At 43.5% G+C, this 6,000-nt stretch overlaps 1 non-coding gene across 1 annotated transcript; it reads left to right on the forward strand.

Annotated features, from left to right (window-relative positions):
• The first annotated feature begins 2,058 nt into the window (after positions 1-2,058).
• Positions 2,059-2,130, forward strand: TRNAA-UGC (transfer RNA alanine (anticodon UGC)). The gene has a single exon. It is a non-coding gene; the product is annotated as a tRNA-Ala (tRNA).
• Positions 2,131-6,000: the final 3,870 nt, after the last annotated feature.

The raw sequence follows: 6,000 nt of genomic DNA on the forward strand, positions 1-6,000 counted from the left end.
AAAAAGATGATCATGAGTATATCTGCTTTCCATGCCAAAAGAACGGCAAGTGCAAAGGCCCTGAGGTGCAGGGAGTCTGGTCTGCCTGAGGAACAGCAAAGACAGGTGTGTGGCTAGAGTTCTCCTAGAGAAGAGAAGGGGAGTATGGGAGGGACACTGGTGGGGCAGGGTCCCCCAGATGCCAGATCACAGAGTTGCCAAATCACTGAGAGCCTTAAAGGCCACAGTTAGGAGCATGGGTTTGATTCTAAGTTTTACACATGAGTTTTAAACATGATCGGGCTTGTCTGGAGCAGAGCAATCAGGGACACTTACTGAACTGACTACAACCCCTCAACTGGCTTCCAAGCCAGGTCCAGAATACCTCCGCCGAAGCCACTATCCTTCTTCCATTCTGCAGGTAAGGTCGCTCTTGTGGTTGTCCCCTTGAGCTACGGGAATAAGGTCAGACAATGGCTTTCTGCGGAGCCCCATTCCGCACTGCACCCCAGTGCCCTCCTGTTCTTTTTCTGTTTCACCAAACAGCATCAGCAAAGCATCAGTCCACACATGGGATGATTATGCAAAGCAATAGGCCTTTGCTGGAGTTCATGAAGTGAAGTGAAGTGAAGTGAAGTTGCTCAGTCATGTCCGACTCTTTGCTACCCCGTGGACTGTAGCCCACCATGCTCCTCTGTCCATGGGATTTTCCAGGCAAGAGTACTGGAGTGGGTTGCCATTTCCTATAACAGCATTTTTAATAATGAGAACTGGCATTTTAGAGCACGGGTCTTGTACCAGGCACTGTTCTAAACCTCTGTGTGAAGGAGACGTATCATTTGACATCCCTTAGATGCGGAATATAAAAAGAAATTATACAAGTGAACTTACTTACAAAACAGAAAGAGATTCAAACTTAGAAAATGAACTCACGGTTGCCACAGGGAAGGGATAGTTAGGGAGTTTGGGAAGTCATGTACACACTATATATTTTAAATGGATAACAGTCAAAAGCCTATTGTCCAGTACATGGCGCTCTCTTCAATGTCATGTGATGGCCTGGATGGGAGGGAGCTTTGGGGGAGAATGGGTACATGTATGGCGGCCTCCCTTCACTGTTCACCTGAAACTAACACAACCTTGTCAATTGGCTATAACCCAAAACAAATTGTTTCTGGAGTCAAAATGAAAATGAAAAAATAAATAAATAAAAAGATCAACCTTCTCTGTATATCATTCAACGGTCACAATCACTCTATGAAGTAGTTACTATTCAAATCTCCATTTCACAGAGAAGGCCCAGAGAGGTAAGATAATGAAATCACAGCTGCTGGGTCCAGTGTCCTGGGCACCAGTTCATTTGGACTTTACTTTGAAGAGTTTCAGGTATCCACAGACTGGAAGAGAGATGATCAATTGAGGACTGAGGTAGCAGGGTATTTTCAGGTGTGTTCTGCACATCATAGTAAGTGACTCTTTCCTACCAGGAAATCTCAAGTGCTGGTGGGAAAATGTGAAGCCTCAGTTTTCTGTGTTCTCCTTGTCTCTCACCTAACCGGTGAATGGCAACTTGTTGACTTGAAGGAAACTCCATTTTCATCAAAGTATAGTTAATTTACAGTGCTTTGTTAGTTTCAAGTGTATAGCAAAGGCCATGCATATATATATTCTTTTTCAGTTATACATAGATAAAAATATAAGTCACCGAAAGTTGGAATGATTGTAAAGAACAAGAAACTAGAGATTTCTGGGTGAGGGTACAGTGGGGGCAAGTCCTTATTCATTGGAAAGAAACTCTTTATTTTCCTTTCCTTCTTTTCGGACTGTGAGGAGAAACATTCACGAATAGGTCTGTCTCCTTTTGTTCCTTGGTTCTGGTATCAGTTAGAATTTCGGCTGCTGGCTGCAGAGCTATGAACCACAGGCCTAGTTCAGAAACATAAAAGTCAAGTCCGGATTTATTTTGGTTTGTTTTTGCTAAACTGCAACACCCATTTAAATATACAAAATTTTATTTGAAAAAAAAATCTAAAGAATAGACTATAGCAGAGAATTTCAGAAACTACATCAAGGAGGGAGGGGGATGTAGCTCAGTGGTAGAGCGCATGCTTTGCATGTATGAGGCCCCGGGTTCGATCCCCGGCATCTCCACTATAGCATCTCTTTTCTCGTGATTTCATTTTACTTCAATTTCTGCAGGTGTTCACCATACAAACACCTCAGACGTGATTATAACAGAAGGTATTACAGTCAATCCTAAAGGATCAGCCCTGAATATTCATTTGAAGGACTGATGCTGAAGCTCCAATACTTTGGCCACTTGATGTGAAAAACTGACTCATTAGAAAAGACCCTGATGCTGGGAAAGACTGAAGGCAGGAGGAGAAGGGGATGACAGAGGATGAGATGGTTTGATGGTATCATTGACTCAATGGACATGAGTTTGAGCAAGCTCTGGGAGATGGTGAAGGACAGGGAAGCCCGGCGTCCTGCAGTCCATGGGGTCGCAAAGTGTTGGACACGACTGAGGGACTGAACTGATTACTCCTCCAGTCACTACGTGAAAATGAGATTTTTACAATAGATGTGACCTCCCCTTGCTTAATTCCCTAATACTCCCAAGTAATTTTGTTCAGTTCAGTTCAGTCACTCAGTCGTGTCCGACTCTTTGCAACCCCATGAATCGCAGCACACCAGGCCTCCCTGTCCATCACCAACTCCCGGAGTTCACTCAAACTCACGTCCATCGAGTCAGTGATGCCATCCAGCCATCTCATCCTCTGTCGTCCCCTTCTCCTGCCCCCAATCCCTCCCAGCATCAAGGTCTTTTCCAATGAGTCAACTCTTCGCATGAGGTAGCCAGAGTACTGGAGTTTCAGCTTTAGCGTCATTCCTTCCAAAGAAATCCCAGGGCTGATCTCCTTCAGAATGGACTGGTTGGATCTCCTTGCAGTCCAAGGGACTCTCAAGAATCTTCTCCAACACCACAGTTCAAAAGCATCAATTCTTCGGTGCTCAGCCTTCTTCACAGTCCAACTCTCACATCTATACATGACCATTGGAAAACCATAGCCTTGACTAGATGGACCTTTGCTGTTAGAAGAGGCAAAAGGAAACAGTTACAAGAAACATGTCAAGGCAAAACCTGACATGATGACTGAAACCACAGCAAAAGTGAGAACAATCATTTAGGGAGTTTACCCCCTGCTTCCTGGCATTTGACTGCAGTTAGAAGCTTGGAGGCCTGGTGACTCATTCCAGGACGTGAGACGGCAAGCTTGGAAGTCCTTCAAAGGTCTGAGCAACTGTGCTGGCCCTTGCTCTTTTTTCTGCTCTCAGTAACGACCATTTTTCAAAGGCAGCCACCCAAAAGGAAACCAGCAGTTCGAGGAGGCAGCATTTTGCTTCCCGCGTCCTCCCCAACAGGCCACAAATGAATGCATGAATGGCTGTGGCGGACAAACCTTTTCAAACTATATTTGTACACTGTATGTATTTTATCATTAAAAATAAAAGCTATTTTATTAAAAGAAGGGATCCTGTTGCACTCTGTGGGGCTGGCAGTTCTTTGTCAGCCATCAAATCCTTTCTCTCATTTGATCTGACCTCATATTTTAAATCATAAAAACAGCTCAGCTTAGAGCTGGAGGGATCTGACTCTGCACAGCCCTCATGTTTTGAGATGAAACTGAAATTCATGAAATGACTCACCAGTTAGGGAGTCAAATACCGGTGACAGCTTCTCTTTGTAAGGAAATTCCATGAAGGTTATTTCTCCCTAAATGTCAACAAGGTTTTAAGAGAAAAAAAAAGTTGAGATTATTTTTAAAGTTATCAGACCTCACATGAAATGAATCGTATGCTTCTGTTTTACTGTGTATCTTATGATTAAATATTTCTAATGGCACAATGATAAAGAAAAAAACACCATAAGGAAGAAAGAACAAGGCTTGCGCTGGGAAATGGAGCTTTCTAGAAAAGATGTCTTGAATCTTTGGGGGAAAAAATGTTTTCCAATCATTAGATCTGGTTTAACAATTTAAAAAAATCAAAGCCCTTTGTATGAGGTACCAAAAGTAGTCACATTCATGGGACTGCCCTTATGGTCCTCTGGGTAAGACTCCACCCTTCCACTGCAGGGGGCAGGGGTTTCATCTTTGGTCAGGGAACTAACATCCCTGCATACACTCTTCCAGGAGTAAAAAACAAAAAACCAGTCAAATTCATAGAGACAGAAGGAATGATGGTCGCCAAGGATTGGGTGTGAAGGATTAGCGTTAGTGTTTAATGAGTACAGAGTTTCAGTCTTGCAAGATGAAGAGTGGAGACAGATGGTGGTGATGGTTGCATGTGAGCTGAAAATTGAAAGGTAGAAGAATATACCACACGAAAATATGTTCCTTTGATATTATTTTGAGCTATTGGCACTTGAAAAACAGCAAAGCGAGGTTTTCACTGAACTCCCCTTATCTGGCCAAACACAGATCCTTCAAAAGCAGCTCAGGGGTCCAAGATCCTCTTCCCAAGAGTTTAACTAATCAGAGAAGGTTGGCTTTTGACATAGGGGAGACTAAAATGACACTGAACTTCTTTATCACAAAGTTCAGTGTCATATCTCTATCTATCCTTCTGTTCTCCCAGTAAAAATCATTTACTCTCCCTTATGAGACCTTTCAACCAGTCCATTCTGAAGGAGATCAGCCCTGGGATTTCTTTGGAAGGAATGATGCTAAAGCTGAAACTCCAGTACTTTGGCCACCTCATGCGAAGAGTTGACTCATTGGAAAAGACCTTGATGCTGGGAGGGATTGGGGGCAGGAGAAGGGTACGACAGAGGATGAGATGGCTGGATGGCATCACTGACTCGATGGACGTGAATCTGAGTGAACTCCGGGAGTTGGTGATGGACAGGGAGGCCTGGTGTGCTGTGATTCATGGCGTCCCAAAGAGTCTGACACGACTGAGCGACTGAACTGAACTGACTGAAGAGACCCTTCTATATTAAGATGATGTGTGTGTGTTAGTTGCTTTGGGACCCCATGGACTGTAGCCTGTCAGGCTCCTCTTGCATGGAATTCTCCAGGCAAGGATACTGCAATGGGTTGTCATTGCCTTCTCCAGGTGAAGACCCAGGGGTCAAACTCCGGTCTCCAGCACTGCTGGCTGATTCTTTACCAACTGAGACACCTGGGAAGCCTGTTAAAATGGTATGTAAGCCTAAATTCTAAAGTCTCCTCTCTGAGTGACACATTTTCCCTCTGGAGTATCTCACTAACATATATGAGGTGTGCATGTTAATAAACTGTTAATATTAACTGTCTTTAATATCTCTTGCTAAATCTTTCATTACAGGTGTTTTGGCTAAGAACTTAGAAGGGTAAAAGGAAAATAATTTTTCCTCCCCTACAATATACTTAACACTACTGACTTTTACACTTAAAAGTGGTTAAGAAGATATATTTTGTGTGTATTTTGCCACAATCCAGAAACAACAAATTAAAACACAAAACAAAGCAAAGACCCAATAAGTTAACTAACTGCTTAACATTCCTATACTAGGCAAAATTGGGGACTGGAACTTCAGTATGATTTTCTCACTGGTGGTTTATGAAATGGGTTGTTTTGAAGCTGGACAATCAAATACACACATGTACGCAGGGAAGGGAGCAGAGTCTCTAGGGCTTCTCTTTTTCTTCCCCCAAACAGTAGGTTTCCTTGACTTCCTTTTATGGTTATATAACTGATGACACTGTAAGGCAAAACTTTCCCATCTAGCTCTCCAATTTCACCCTCTCTCTTGGGAGGAAAACATTTGTTGGTCATTTTGTGGACGTTCTCATGATGCTGAGTTAAGTCCCATACAATGTTGTGACCTTCAAAGGGAAGGAGGAAAGGCAGGCAGACAAACAGGCACCAGTCCAGTCTCCTGCAGCCCAACACCCAGGCCCTTTGTGAGCTCAGCTCATCACATGCTCGTGCCTGCCTGCCAATTCTGCCTTGTTGCTGGGCCTGTCACTCTTC

This window comes from Ovis aries, chromosome 17 (genome assembly GCF_016772045.2).
Source record: "Ovis aries strain OAR_USU_Benz2616 breed Rambouillet chromosome 17, ARS-UI_Ramb_v3.0, whole genome shotgun sequence".
Lineage (NCBI taxonomy): Eukaryota > Metazoa > Chordata > Mammalia > Artiodactyla > Bovidae > Ovis > Ovis aries.